Source organism: Cynocephalus volans, chromosome 2 (assembly GCF_027409185.1).
Source record: "Cynocephalus volans isolate mCynVol1 chromosome 2, mCynVol1.pri, whole genome shotgun sequence".
NCBI lineage: Eukaryota > Metazoa > Chordata > Mammalia > Dermoptera > Cynocephalidae > Cynocephalus > Cynocephalus volans.
The window spans coordinates 175,720,926-175,736,760 of NC_084461.1; the positions used below are offsets into that span (position 1 = coordinate 175,720,926).

The 15,835-nt window shown below is 42.5% G+C and overlaps 1 long non-coding RNA gene across 1 annotated transcript in view; it reads left to right on the top strand.

The window, feature by feature from the left end:
- The window catches only part of LOC134367082 (uncharacterized), a 69,474-nt gene extending 54,000 nt beyond the window's left edge, over window positions 1–15,474 (top strand). Inside the window, exons 3-5 of the long non-coding RNA XR_010022381.1 lie at window positions 10,170–10,219; window positions 13,943–14,000; window positions 15,407–15,474. This is a non-coding gene — a long non-coding RNA (uncharacterized LOC134367082). The remainder of the gene's footprint in view (window positions 1–10,169; window positions 10,220–13,942; window positions 14,001–15,406) is intronic.
- The last annotated feature ends 361 nt before the right edge of the window (window positions 15,475–15,835 follow it).

A 15,835-nucleotide genomic window follows, 5' to 3' on the forward strand; every position in this document is an offset into this window, starting at 1 on the left:
AAAAGAGACCTCTTATGTCACCGAATCAGACCACTGGCTTTTCTCTAAGTGCGTATTCCCATTGCTCTGTCTGTAGCCACATGGTTCTCTCCATTTGTAAAAATCTTCCCCACCATGATAATCTTGTCTCAAAACATTATTCAGTCTTGAAAAAATTTGTCGGTTCTGGCCACGATGGGCTCTCCTGCCTACACTCCTGCAGACCACCCCCATAGAGTGGCAGCTGGGGTCTTTGGTCCAGGCTCACGTGACTGTCAAGACCCTGTAGATGCTTCTGACTTGGGCCCTAAACTACTGTTTTACATTCAGTATTTAAATTCAACTCACCAAAAGGCAAGGCAGAAAAAAATATGACTAGAGTTATAATTATTAGAAATAAAAGAATAGTAAGAAAGGATGGAGAATCAAGAGGCCTGCCCCCAAGCCCCGGAGCTGCCACTAATCGGCTGTGTGACTTTAGGTGAGTCCTCAGCTTCTTTGTGCCTCTGTTTCTCACCAGGACAGTAACGGGCTGGGATTAGGGTAGGTGAAGGCCTCTTTCAATACTGAAATCAGGTGACACAGCTTTCTTTCTTTTTTTTTTTTTTGTGACTGGTAAGGGGATCGCAACCCTTGGCTTGGTGTCGACCGCACCGTGCTCAGCCAGTGAGCGCACCGGCCATCCCTATATAGGATCTGAACCCGCGGCCTCGGCGCTCCCAGTGCCACTGCGCTCCCAGCGCTGCACTCTCCCGAGTGAGCCACAGGGCCGGCCCCTGACACAGCTTTCTTACGAGCCAGCCTCCCCTCTGAAATCTTCTCTCAGACAAGATTGCCTTCCCCATGCAAGTGGACTTGATTTATCTACTCACCACGAAGTGCCTCTGTGCTCAAGGTGAAGTAATTCCCTATCCCTTTGCAAAATTGCTGCTGTGAGCTTGCCTTAAAAAAAAAAAAAAAAAAGAAGTAAGAAAGCAGAGAGAGTACATTGAGCTCCATAGAAACAGCACCGGGGCAAATGAGAGCCGGACATGCACTGGGCAACTCTGTGCCCTGCTGAGGAAAAATAACTAAACATGAGCAAAGGAGATCCTAAGAAGCCGAGAGGCAAAACGTCGTCATGTGCACTCTTTGTGCAAACTTGCTGGGAGGAGCACAAGAAGAACCACCCAGAAGCTGCAGTCACCTTCTCAGAGTTTTCTAAGAAGTGCTCAGGAGGTGGGAGACCGTGCTGCTAAAGAGAAGGGGCAATCTAAAGACATGGCAAAGGCGGACAAGGCCTGTTACGAAGGAGAAATGAAAACCTATGTCCCTCCGAATGGGGAAGCGAGAAAAGGTTTGGGGATCCCAATGCACCCAAGAGGCCTCCTTCAGCCTTTTTCTTGTTCTGTTCTGAGTATCGCCCCCAAATCAAAGGAGGACATCCTGACCCATCCATTGGTGACGTTGCAGAGACACCGGGAGAGAGGTGGAGCACGAACACTGCTGCAGAGGACAAGCGGCCTCAGGAGAAGGCTGCCGAGCTGGAGGAAAAATACAAAACAACGTTGCTGTGCACTGAGCTAAAGGAAGCCTGATGTGGTGAAACGGAGTCGTCAGGGCTGGAAAAAGCAAGAAAAAGAAGAGGAAGATGAGGAAGATGATGATGATGATGATGATGATGATGATGAATAAGTTGGTTCTAATGCATTTTTTTCTTTCCTATAAAGCATCTAACTTCCTGTGCACAACTCTCCTTTTATTTGTTTTAATTTTTTAGTGTTTTATAAATTTTATTTATTTATTTAATGTTTAGATAGAAAATTATTTTCTCAACATACAAATGAAGGAAAACATCACAAATTGAACTTAGAGTCAATTGATAAGGAACAAATTTAATACAGAAAGATTAACATCCCTAATGCATAAAGAACTCTTAAAAAGTAATTAGAAAAAATCTTAGAAATTTGGTGAAGGACATGAGCAGACAAGTCACATACCCCAAAGAAACACAAGTGGCTAATAAATGTACTCTAAGATACTCATAGAAATGGAAAATTAAAATGGAAAAAATGACATTTTTCATTTCTTAAACTGAAAAAATACGATACTATGTAATACTGGTGTTATGAGAGAAACGATGCCAACAAAATAGCTACAACTTCTTTTTGCAATTACAGAGTGGTCTTCAGTTAACAGTTGTATTCTATAAGCTGTGTCAGAGACAACTGAAGAAGAAAAAACAACAATCCCCATATATCACTAATTTGTGCTGTGTACCCGCAAGCACCTGCTTTAAATCCCCGTGCCAATTTACAACTCCCACACTGTGCCAGGTGAGGTTAGCGGCTACTGAAAATACCACCAAGACAGGGCTATTTAGGCACATTCAATAGTTTGTTGACTATACAAAAAAGACATTGCACAATTTAAAATCAAATCTTACACAGCCTTACCCTTTAATTTTTTTCTTTCTAAGGTGAGTTGGGCAGGCAAGCGCAGACTCAGAGGGGAGTATAAATATACATTGGCAAAACTTTTTGAAGAACAGATTGGGTTCATAAATAGAAGCCTTTAAAGTGTTCATACACTTTCAACTAATTATCTTACTTATTAAAACCATAAGCAAATAATCAAAGAAAAAAACATATATATTTTTTTTTGAAATGTACAAGGCAGTTATATAAAGGTAAAAAAAATGGGAATAAACTGAACACCAACAATATGAGAATGGCTAAATAAATTATGGACCTCCATATAATGTAATATAATACAGTTGTTAAAATCATAATTTTGAAGAGTATTCACAATGACTTTTCAAGATGTAGTGTTAAGTGAAAAAGCAGGATGAAAAAACTGCACTAAAAATAACTATGTATGTTTAAACTCCAGATATACCTCCAAAAAAATGACTGAAAAAAAATTTTTATGCATTTACTTGATAAAATGCATCCCAAAGAAAATAAAGACTATGAAATAGAAGAGAAGCAGATCTGCAGAGGAGATTTCAGTGCCGTTAGCAAAGGTACCATCATGCTAAGTAACTACTCTCAAGAACCTATCCCATTAATTGTCCATCCTTATAAATTTTCTGGTTGGGAAGTTGTCATACATGTAGCTCTAGCCTGCATGAAAAATATACACAGGTGGAGTAGAATACAGATCAGCTAGAGATGAACGTGCAGGCTTTCCCCAGGGGACTAAGAATTAGCACCTCCTTTCCATGTCTGACCCAGGCTTAGAGAAGAAGTTGAGGGAGCAGAAATTCAGTAATTAAGAAATTAATGGAATGAAGTTTTTTCTTAAAAAGTTTTTAACATCTTTATTGAGATATAACTCACATATCATAAAATTCACTCATTTAAAGTGTACAATTTAGTGGCTTTAATATATTCACAGAATTGTGCAGCCATCACCATGATCTAAATTTAGAACATTTCATCACCTCAAAAAAAAACCCAAACCCATTAGCAGGCTCTCCCTATTAACTAACCCCTTACCCTAAGCAACCGCTAATCTACTTTGCATCTCTACAGATTGGCCTGCTCTGGACATTTCATAGAAATAAAATCATACGATGTGTGGTGTTTTGTGGCTTCCTTCACCTAGCCTGTGTTTTCAAGACTCATCAGTGTTGTAGCATGTATCAGTACTTCATCAATTTTTATGGCTAAACAATATTCCATTGTTTGTATCAACCACATTTTGTTTATCCATTCATCAGTTGATGGACATTCGGGTTGTTTCCACTTTGGGGTTATTATGAATAATGCTATCTATGAACATTCACGTACAAGATTTTGTGTGAACATATGTTTTCCTTTCTCTTGGACACATACCTAAGAGCAGAATTGATGGGGCATATGCTAACTGTATGTTTAACCTTTTGAAGAACTGCCAAACTGTTTTCCAAAGCAGCTGAATCATTTTACGTTCCCATCAGCAGTGTACAGGGTTCCCAATTTCTCCACATCCTCATCAGCATTTATTATTATCAGACTTCTTTATTCTAGCCCTTCTGGAGGTATCTCTTTGTGGTTTTGATTCGCATTTTCCTAATGACTAATGTGTCGAGCATCTTCTTATGTGCTTATTGGCCACTTGTATATTTTCTTTGGAGAAATTTCTACTCAAAGACTTTGCTTATTTGTAATTAGGTTATTTGTTTTCTTTATTATTGAGTTGTAAGAGTTCCTTATGCAGTCTAGAAGCCAGTCCCTCATCAGATAAGTAATTGGCAAATATTTCCTCACTTTCTGAGGGTTATTTTTTCACTTTCTTGAGGGTATCATAGAATGAAATTCTTTTCCCTTAGCTGTTAGGTTTTTCCTCTTTCATGCTACCATCTCTGTTTTACTTCAACTGCAATAAGATACTGGGACTAGGGATACGGAAAGCTCTGGCCTCATGGACATTTGAATCTTGACTTTTCTGTTTAGTTTGTCAGTATGAAGTAAGTTAAATTAGCCCTGTGACTGCACCTCCATAAAAAGCAACAACCATCACACTTTCTCTACTTGTAGACGAGCCACACTGGACAAGTTACTGCTCAGTGAGCCAGCTCAGGTGTAGCTTGGCCAGCAGCCCTTGGAGAAATACCCACTGTCACTTAGAGACGCCCTCTTTACCCCAGCTGGAGTCAGGTTGCCAAAGTCTTGCAGATTAAAGTAAAGCACAACTGCTAGTCCTCCTCTGGGTCACATCACCATGAGAATTTGTTTTGTGTTGTGTTGAGATTATTTAGCAGTTCACATTTAGTCCTAGATAATCTAATCAGAGAGTGTCAGCTAGCGCAGTGCACATTGCACAGACCTTAAATCCAGTCCCTGCCTTCTAGTAGTTTCAGAGGTACCCGAGGAACCTTCATTGTTTCCAATTAATGTTCCATGACCATACCTGTGTATCCTCAGTCCTCCAATCTAAAACCTTAAAGATATGAAATGACCTGAGAATGCTAGACCTATAAGTTTCTCAGCATGAATGTGCCTTTGTAAAACTGAAATCTCTTGAGAGCCCTTTGTTTCTGACATGTGACAGGGCTTCAGAGTGCAAAGCATGCTTTTAGTTTCAGGTAGTCTTTCAATTAGCAAATATAAGCATGTGTGGAGCTGTGAACGGTTAGATGTTCTTAAATTCATGATTAAAATTGACTCAAAGCACACAGAAATTAGGAGCAGTCAATGGAGCTCTCGGAATTGTTGGGTCTGCCATGAACAGATTTACAAATATTAGTTTCTCCACTCTTGCAACTCTATGCAAATAGCCCACCTCCATGGGATGGTGACAAGACTTAATGTCTTAGGGAGGTTTCTGGAACAGTTCCTGAGAAAGAGACTGGCTCTCAGGAGGTTTACTGATAGTGCTCTCAGGAAACACGCCTGCAAGGCAGTGCAGGATGAAGGACTGGGTGCAGTGTGGGTGGGGGGAGTTGAACTGGGACTGGATGCAGGGGGGGAATTGAACTGTGGTGCAGGTGTGCAGGGGCCTCAGCCAACCCTGCGGGGAACATGGAGCTGGAAAGGTCCTTCAGGTTTGTCCTGAATGGGCCATCCCTGGAGTAGGGGCTTGACCTTGGGCAAGGCGGCAGCTAAGCATTTCCTGGGGAGAGACTCAGTTGTGAGCTGGCAGCTAACACTTCTGGCAGCTGGAGGGATGAGCCTTCATCTTGAAGGGGACCCCTGGGCTGCACACTGTGCACAGCACACTTCACCTCTGCCTCAGACTGTAGCCTGTGCTGCCAGAAAGAGAGTGGAGTGCACCAGCTCCAGCCCGTCTACTTCCCCAAGCCTTTTCATTCCTTCTTCTACCCTCTGCCATACTTCATAGCAAGGTAAGATTTTCCCTGGTTAAAAGAATTGATTTTGCCCATAGTAAAGGGCCAGAGGCAACTGGCAAAAGAGATGGTTCTCAAAGGTACATTAATAAAGAGTCAATCCAAGGAGCTGTCTTAGTCCATTTTGCATTGCTATCACAGAATACCACAGACTGGGTCGTTTATTTTAAAAAGAAAATTATTTCTCAGTTATGGGGCTGGAAGTCCAAAACAAAGGGGCCAGCATCTGGTGAGGGCCTTCTTGCTGCATCATCCCGTAGCAGAAGGTGAGAGGTAGAGAGGGTGAGGGGAGAAGGGGGACAGAACTCATCCTTTTATCAGGAACCCATTCCTGCAATAGTGACATTAGTCCATTCATGGGTACAGAGCCGTCATGACCTCTTAAAGGTCCCACCTTTCAACACTGTTGCATTAGGGATTAAGTCTCCAACACATGAACTTTGAGGGACACGTTCAAACCGTAGCAGGAACTAACATTTATTCTCAGGAGTTTTCCTTCATGATGATTGTTATCCCTCAACACACACGTGTTGCACCCACACTAAAAGGCAGGCCCAGTGCTGAACAATGGGAAGGTGGGGAGAGGAGACTCAGAGCTCCTCCTTCACAAGTCTCGCAGCCACAGTGAGAGACCACGTGGCTTCAGATTGCTCATCAGTATCTTGTGGTGTCTGTTTTATCCCCATGGCTGTTACAGTCCCTCCTACATCAGCCTGGGCCCACTGATGAGGCCATCACTGAGCTTTGCAGAGATGCCCTTGGCCTGCGTGCTCCTAATGGCCTTGGCAATGGTGCATCCTCTGGGTCTCTTGTGGGAGTTACTCGTTCGGTGGGTCTTCCAGCCTTAAACAGCCTATGCGCTCCAGCACATCCACTTCCCTGAGCCTCTCAATCCCTTCCTCTACCATCTGCCATGGCACTTCTCATGTTTCTGCCTCCCTCAGCCTGGGCCATCACTTTCTCTTGCTTCTAGGAGCCAATTTAGTAGCCAGTTCACACCATCTCCTGGGGTCCTTTGCAGGATGTTAAATTCTTTGTCTCAAGAGAGTGCTCCCAAATCGATAACCTTTCCTTCATCCACTCTTCCTTCATCCAGTCTTACATTCTGGCCCCTTGATCATTGCTCTGATCATCCAGTTCCATGCTTGGTCCTTGGGAAGTCCTGCTGCAAGCCAACTAGGGGCCAGGTTATACTGCAACTTAACCCTGGGTATAGGCCTCAGGGCCAAGAGGCAAGTTGGGTGGAGGCCTTTGCACTGTCTCTAAGCAAGGTGGAGCAGGCAGTGTGCTTTAATAGGAAGAGGAGGCCCCCCTCTGCAGGCCCAGAGGGTTTGAGGAATTAGGAGTTTCAAAATTGGGGGAAAGAGGTGCTGAAATCAACCTGGATGTCCTCACCCTAGTATCAAAGTACTGTTCATTCGCACAAAAGTGCTGGCTTTGGCGGAGCAGACCTGACTTGGCTGGGAGTGTAACCTTCTTTAAAGCTCTATGGCTCTGACAGTTGGGCCCCAAGGAGGGCGGTCAGCTTGCTCTGCCTTCTTCTAGGATGTGAGAGCCTTTTTCTTATGCTGCAAGGAGACCTTCTGTCTTCAACTTTTGACTCTCAATTGCCTGTGAATTGCTCTCAGGTTTTCATTAGATTTTCTGAAGTATCAGTCTGCCTTTAGTCAACAGCAATTGAATTCCATTGTCATTACCGATTCCTCCAAACTGCAAGCATCTTGTACTTTATACCAGCTACTACATTTCTTTCTACTTGAATACAGTCTCAATGTGCCACTGGTGAAAGTTTTAACAATTGGGCCATATATTAATTTCCTATCTCTGTCTGTAACAAATTACCAGAAGCTTAGTGGCTTAGACAATGGAAATTTACTCTCTCACAGTTCTGGAGGCTGTAAGTTGGAAATCAAGGGGTCACCCAGGCCGTGCTCCCTCTGAAGGTTCCAGGGGCAAACACTTTCTTGCCTCTTCCTGCTTCTGATGGTTCCTGGAATTCCTTGGCTGGTGGTTGTATCATCCCAATCTCTGCCTCCATCTTCAGGTGGCCTTCTGCCCTGTGTCTCTCCATCTGTTTCCCCTCTTGTTAATAAGGACGCTATCATCAGATTTAAGGCCTTCCCTAAATCCAGGATGATTTTATCTCCAGGTCCTTAACTAATTACATCTGCAAAGACCCCATTTCCAAATAAGGTTATATTCTGAGGTTCCAGATGGTCATATATTTGGGGGAGATACTATTCAACCCAATAGAGACAGCCACTTCATGCCAGGACTATCTGTGCCCAGGTTACCACCAGTGATTTGTCACCTCATTGCCAGCAGGTGGCAAGTGATCCAGTTGCCAAACCCCATATTGTCTTTGCTGCTCCCCTTCTGAAGTCACCCACCTATACAGGTTGGGTTCTCCAGGAAGCAGAGCCTGAGACAGAGTTTAGCCTGCAGGACATTTGCTAGGGAATGCTCTCGGTATGGATGCCTGTGGAAGAGAGAGGGAAGAAGCGGGATTGGGCAGGGAAAAGGTCAAGCTGCAACAGCCTCAGCCAACCGCATAGAGAGCTTTGGAGCTAAAATCATCTGTCAGAGTGGTCCTGTATTGGGTGGATGTTTGTGCACCCACCTCTCTCAGTCACTGGACATGAGATGCCTTGGGAAAGGCTTGGTCTTGAATGAGGTGGCTCTTTGCAGATGAGGTAGTCCCTGAAGGACTGGGACTCCCCATGTCCACTGGGAGGACTTATTACCCCAGGTGAGGTAATGGGGTGAAGGTGGAATTTTAGATCAGTGAGCACCCTGGGCATTCCAAATTCTGAATCTCGAGATACGGGACTCATTCTGGGCTCTGCTGGCGGATGATTACAGCCTACCAAACCTCAGCCAGGATTAGTTCAGTACCTGAGCAAGGATGAACATACAGCAGGAAAGCTTAATGACATGGAAATAAGTTAATGAGAGAATCTTAAGTGGAAAGAGCCAGTTAAAGCAGTGCACATAGTTTAATATTACTTTGGAAAAAATTATAAACACAAAAAAGCTGAAAAGTTATTTATGAAACTGCTAATGGTTATTATCTCTGGATTGTGAAATTATGAATGGATGATTTTCTTTTTTTAAATATCTACATTTTCTTCATTTAATATGTGGGTTTTTTTGTTTGTTTGTTTAAAGATGACCGGTAAGGAGATCTTAACCCTTGACTTGGTGTTATCAGCACCACGTTCTCCAAGTGAGCGAACCGGCCATCCCGATATCGGGATCCGAACTGTGGCCTTGGTGTTATCAGCACCACACTCTCCTGAGTGAGCCACGGGCCAGCCCGTGTTACTTTTTAATAACGAAAATGGAAAGTTATTTTCAAACAATCATTCCAAGGCTTGAGGTTAATGAGGGTAAGTCGTCTTGTGCTTAGTGAGGGATAAGTCATCTTTGTTACCTGGTACTACCGTTAGAAGGATCAAAAGCCTGGAATCTTAATGATAGAACTGATGTCACATATTTTGCCCCATAGTCCTCCATACTTTGTGGCCACATGTCCTGATCTGGGGTACAGAAGATATGATCATCATAATCCAACATTATAGATGCATAGGTCTGCTCAAACCACGTGAAGTCTCAGGCCTATATCCTAAGCACTCTTAATCATGATTTATTTTTACACAAGTAGGAATCACGTTTGTGGTTCAACAACTGGAATTTAGTGAGGCAAATGTAGGCATACAGGTTGCTACTAGGAAAGGTGTTGCCTTCTTTGGGACAAGGCAGGAAGCCTCCTATCACATCAGGGATGTCAGATACGAATTGTGTGATAAGTAGGAAATCCAAGAGTTTCTTCCAGCCCAAATGAACTAGGTTTCCTCAAACACCAGCTAAAACCTGACCTCTGCTTAGACCTTTCTAAGAGATGCCTTAATTTTTTTCATCACCAGCAAGACATGCATGCAGGATGCTTTATGCAGAATATATATATAATCCTAAAGAAATAGATAAAATAGAATTTTAATTTCTATATTTTGAAAAGTTTAAAAATTATTAACAAGTACCAAGATTAATTTAACAGATACATTGTACCCAGTGGTCAGTTTGAACAACTAACTCTCCAGAGGAAAACAGCTCTGATTTGTAGCATTTGCTGAATTCTGTGGTGTAAATATTTCCACCATGGTTGATTTCAAGCTCCCACCATGACATCATTGAACGCAGAGTTGGGAAAAAATGCACACAGTCAGCTCTCCCAGGTGTGACCCAAGTCCAGCACATCTCTGATGGTACCCAATACCCATAATTAATAAATATGAACAACTTAGCTTTTTTGCATGATTTTTTAATAAAAAATAAATATTACAAATAACATTGAAGTCTTCTTTGTTTTTCTTCACAGATCCGTTTCCTCACTTTCTTTCGCTATAAACAATCCCTATCAAGAATCCGGTATGTATTCTTCCATGCCATGCTTTCATATTTTTACTACATGTATATGTAGTAAAAATAATACATAGTTATACTTGCATATTTAAATTTTATCCAGTGCTACCATATTGTCCATACTCTTCAACTTCCTTTTCCCTTCCATATCATGTTTTTGAAATCTATTCATGTTGATACATATAGAGAGATTCACTTCAGGGCTGGCTGGTTAGCTCAGTTGGTTAGAGCACAGTGTTATAACACCAAGGTCAAGGGTTCAGATCCCCATACTGACCAGCTGCCAAAAAAATAGGCAAAATAGATGCACTTCATCCATTTTAACTGTTGACTATACTCAGTCATGAAAGTATCAAAATTTATTTATCCATCCTGTTATAATGGACAGTCACACTGTTTCTTATTTTCTGCTAATACGAATGATGTTGTAATGGCCCTGTAGATGTGTCTCGGTATGTAAAGTTACTATACCTAGAAGGGAAATGGATGAGTTGCAGGGAATGCTCATTTTCTACTTTAGTAATATTGACAAATTGTTCTCCAAGTTGTTATTCCAATTTACTCTCCTGCCAGAAGTACACGAGAGTTTCTCATTTCCCGTATCCTTGCCAATTCTCAGTATCATCAGACTTTTTAAATATGGCTTATTCTTGGGATATAAAATGGCATCTTGTTTTAACTTTCATTTCCCAGACTACCAGTTAGATTGACCGTTCATAGGGTAAAAGTTCAGCTGCTATAACAAAAAGACCCCTGACACAGTAGTTTAAGTAAGAAAAATATTTCTCTTAACAATCTTATGTTGGGCAGTCCAGGCTGGGAAGGTGAGTCTGCTCCACACAGTTATCCAAGAATCCTTCCATTGTTAGCCTGCTGTCCCTTAAGCCATCCACCTTGTCTTCATGGTTGAAGTCAGGTTATTGGCATATACCAACTTTTGGAGAAAAGAGAAGCTCAGAGAAAGCAATTTCTCATACACAAATAAGACAGACGTGGCCCACATTCCTTTCTCTTGCATTTCATTGGCAAGAACTTAGTCTTATGGATGCTCAGGCACATCCATTGGGGGTAGCAGGCAAATATAGTCCCCAGCTGGGCAACCACGTGTCCAGGAAGAAGAGGAAAACGGGAGGGATTGGCTATTCCTTCAAAAACGGGTGTTTGTTGGCCTTTTGGGTTTCCTCTTCTATGACTCAGCTGGAAATACGTTTTTATTTTGTTTGCCTTTTTCTTACTGTTTTATAGGAATCCTTTACATATTCTAGATTTGCCTATTTAATTTCTGCAATAAATTTGATCATTCAAAATGTACCACTATATATGCCTCAATAAAGATGTTTAAAAATATTCTAGTGTACATTTAAAGGAGTTTGTGATTTCAAAAAGCCATATCATATTCTTTTGATAAATTAATATTCCTATTATAAAGTGAATAATTACCACCCATCCCACTGTTCTCTTTTCGGGAAATATAGAATCTCACCCACTCAGTTCATAAAAATCATAGTTTTATGGAAAGTTCTTCAGGCTAATATAAGTTACTCAAGCTTAAAACAGAAAAAAGCATGGTTTCTTAGATACAATTGAATCTATTGAACCTACAAGGGACTATATGAGATTGTTATAAAGATTAAGCAAGTTAATGTAGAGAAAACACTCTAGAGAATGCAAAGTTTATATAATTTTTAGGAATTAGAATTACAAATAGTATTTCAATAGCATGCAGTCAGTTGACTTCATTTGAAGTGTCTTGAGTCTTGTTTCCCTTTCCATTGGCATAGTCGATGTACCATCTACGTAGATACTCCATACTCTGTATCAGGGTCTGGGCTTTGGTAGTCACTACTGCCTCTGGTGTGTGTGTGCATGTGTGTATGTGGGTGTGGTGGAAATAACAGTCATATGCCCAACCACATGCTTATGGGTCAAGACTGTCCTGAGAGATGCCTTTATTTTGAGTTACTCTGTTCCTAATGGCAACCTGGAAGGCTGCTTTCCAGCCTGTTTTCAAGCAGTTCTAAGCTGTGCCATGTCATGTTCTTGTGATCATCACTTCAGGTTGTGCCTCAGAGTTTCTTTTTATCATTGCTTCAGGCCAGCCCAGCTTGTCCCTCATCAGTGCCTTCACCGGGCAGTTCTCACTTTGCTGCAGTGGTTCACCTGCCTGTCACTCACAATTAAAGCCTGTTACAGGTGGTGGGCAGTACTATACTGTTGCTCCTGCCTCCGCGCGACCCAGCAGCACCTTTCCCCAGCATCTCTGTCCCAGCACTGCCCTTTATGGGGATTCTCAGGCTTGGGATAGGAAAAAGAGGGCTGGTAGGGGCAGAGAGAGAGAGAGAAAAAAAAAAACAAGAATGCCCTGGGGTGTGATTTTTGCTTTATTAGTGGTAAATTGATTTCTAAAAGCTAGAAAGGAGAATTTTAACAATGTGTTGAAGAAGTGAGTTTTTAAAGAGAATATAGGAGAGGTCTCATTTTATTGATGTACTTGAATTTGGTTTTAAAAATTAGAATAGCACTATTCTTATGACAAAATGCATGCCAACCATTTCATGCTGTGTGGCCCAAATCTGCAGATGTTAGGGAAGCCCATTGGGGAAGAGGAGGCGAGCTGAGGTGATTATGTGGTGACCAAGGTGGGGGAATTAGCAGGGTGAGGGTCTCTGTCCTCCCTCCTACTCAGGGTGGAGTTAACATTCATTCATTTCACAAGCATTTATTGAGCAACTCCCATATGCCAGAGATGTCCTAGGTGCTGAGCTACAGCAGAGTCTAAAACAGGTGAGGTCTTGCTTTCACGGAAATTTAATTGGGGTCATAGGGAATGGAGAAGGTCAATGGCAAGAGACAAAGAGACATAATTAAAATAATTATGATAATTAAAATAAACAAATAAATAGGAGCATGTTAGTTAGTGGTAAATGCTATGTGTCCAAGTCCACTTTGTGTTGCTATAACAGAATACCACAGAACAGGTAATTTATAAAGAAAAGAAATTTATTTCTCACAGTTCTGGAGACTGGGGAGTCTGCTACCAAGGTGCTGGCATCTGGTGAGGGCCTTCTGGCTTCAATATCCCATGGCAGAAGGCAGAAGGTCCAGAGAGCAAGCAAGAGGGGACGAACTTGCCTTTACAATAAGTCACTCTCGCAGCAACTAACCCAATAACAACACTGATCCATTCACCAGGGCAGAGCCCTCATTAATCACCTCTTATCAGGCCCCACCTTCCAACACTGTTGCACCAGCGATTAAGTTGACAACACATCAACTTTGGGGGACACATTTAAACCATAGCACTATGTAAAGATTTTTTAAAAGAGTGATAGGAAAGCAACTGGGATCATCAGAGAAGGTCTTTCTGAAAAAGTGACATATATACTGTGATAGACCTGCTTATGTCCTCCAAAGATTCATATGTTAAAATCCCAACCCCCAATGTGAGGGTGTTAAGAGGTGGGGCCTTTGGGAGGTGATTAGGTCATGAGGGTGGAGCTGTCATGAGTGGGATCAGTGCCCTTCTAAGAGAGGCTCCAGAGAGCTCCCTCACCCCTTCGACCGTGTGAGGACTCAGTGAGAAGACAACCGTCTGTAAACCAGAAAGGGAGTCTTCACCAGAACCCAAGTCTGCCAGCACCTTCATCTCGGACTTCCCAGCCTCCAGAATGGTGAGAAATAAATGTCTGCTGTTTAAAAGCCACCCAGTCTATGGTATTTTTGTTACAGCAGCCCAAACGGACTAAGACATAAGCCGAGATCCAAAGGATAAGAAGCAGCAAGCCAGGTAAGCTACGGGCACAAGGACATTGATTGGAGAACACGGCTAGTGCAGTGGGCCCAAAGTGGGACCAAGTTGAGCAGGTCCCCGTGGAACGAGGGAGAAGGCCAGTGGGCTAGAGGGGGAGTCTGAGAGGCCAGGAGGTGCGTGTAATTCAAGGAGCCTGAATGACAAGGCCAGGGGGTTAGTCCAGAAAGGGGTCCTCTTTGGGGGGTGTCTGGGGCATTGGGGAAGCCACGGTTCTCAGAATCAGGTAACTGTCAGATGCAGGGAGTTTATCTGCGTTGGCTCAAAGACCAGTCTTTGGGAATAGAAGGTCTCAGCTGACTGAAGTGAAACCCATAACAAGGTAGAAGAGACAAACACACTCCTGATGCAGCCTGAGCTGAGACACTGAGCTCTTTACTCACTCATGTGGCATTTGGGACTCGGTTCAGCCACCGGTATCCCATACCACAGCCTTAGGGCAGCAAACCAGCTCCAGAGCTCACTTGCTGCGTGTGGAGAGCTCCATACGGATGCAAGGTCTGACTTCCATTGGCTAACTGCTCACCAGGGTGAGCCTGAAGTTGGCAGGTCTCTAGGGGGAGGGCAGGTGTACAGTACTGGAGCAGACTGGGGGTGACAACCAAGGTGGAAAGAATCCTGCTTTTGAAGGTTCAGAATCAGATTCAGGGCTCTGTGTGTTTAAGTCTGGGCACCACTCAAGCCGAATCTTTAACATTTTTTACACTGTAAAGCAACCACCTAGTAAAAAAACAAAGGTGGACATTCATTGTGAATAAGACTTGATTATGTATTCCAAAGGCAGATGTGCCCTGGGTTAAGTCAGGTACAAATTGAAGATTTATGTGTCAAGTAACATTTCAGGACAGCACAAAGTGCCCCTGCTTCAAAGGTGCCACCGTATCTAACTACATGGTCTCTGATTTTTGTGGCAAGAAAAAACTCGACATGGCCCCAAATCCCATTCTTCTTTTACTAGATCATCCTGACTCCTAAGTAAACACGTTCCTCAAACTTTTATTTGTTGTAGTAAAATTAGACCATAATTATGAGGAATTGAAATGAGGCATATTTCATGGAGCTATACCAGTATTATAAAATATTAAATTAAAATGTACGTGCCTGATTGCTGAGTTAAAACCATGTAGATAGATAGTACACCTGACTATACACAGCATATGGAGTACTTTCTATAAAAAGTTATTAATTTTATTAGAAGCTCTCCTTTCTTAGTGTGTTACTGTGTTCTAGGCCCTGTGCTGAGCACATTTTACACGATCTCATTTTCCCTCTATTAGGGCATTGTTTCAAAGTAAAAGGATTGTACTTAGGGAATCCCAGAGTTTGGAGGGTCATCTGGTCTGAGATATCATTTGACTTACAGCAGCCTTCCCATTAATGAACAGGCACACCTTGGAGACGTCGCGGAATAAGTTCAAGACCACTGCAATAAAGCAAGTAATGCAATAAAGCCAGTCATGAAAACTCTTTGGTTTCCCAGTGCACATAAAAGTTGTGTTTACACTGTCCTGTAGTCTATCAAGTGTGGCAGCATTATGCCTAAAAAAATGTACATACCTTAGTTTAAAAATACTTTCTTCCTAAAAATTGCTAACAATCATCTGAGCCTTTGGAACTTTTGCTGGTAGAGGGTCTTGCCTCAATGTTGATGACATGTGACTCTTGCTATCACATGAACACTTAGAGGCCATTGTAGGGTTATTAATTGGCCTAATTACATGTTGCTGTGTCTCAAGGCACAGAGAGGCCCAGGGAGAGGGAGAGAGACGGGGGAATGGCTGGTTGGTGGAGCAGTCAGAACACACACATTTATC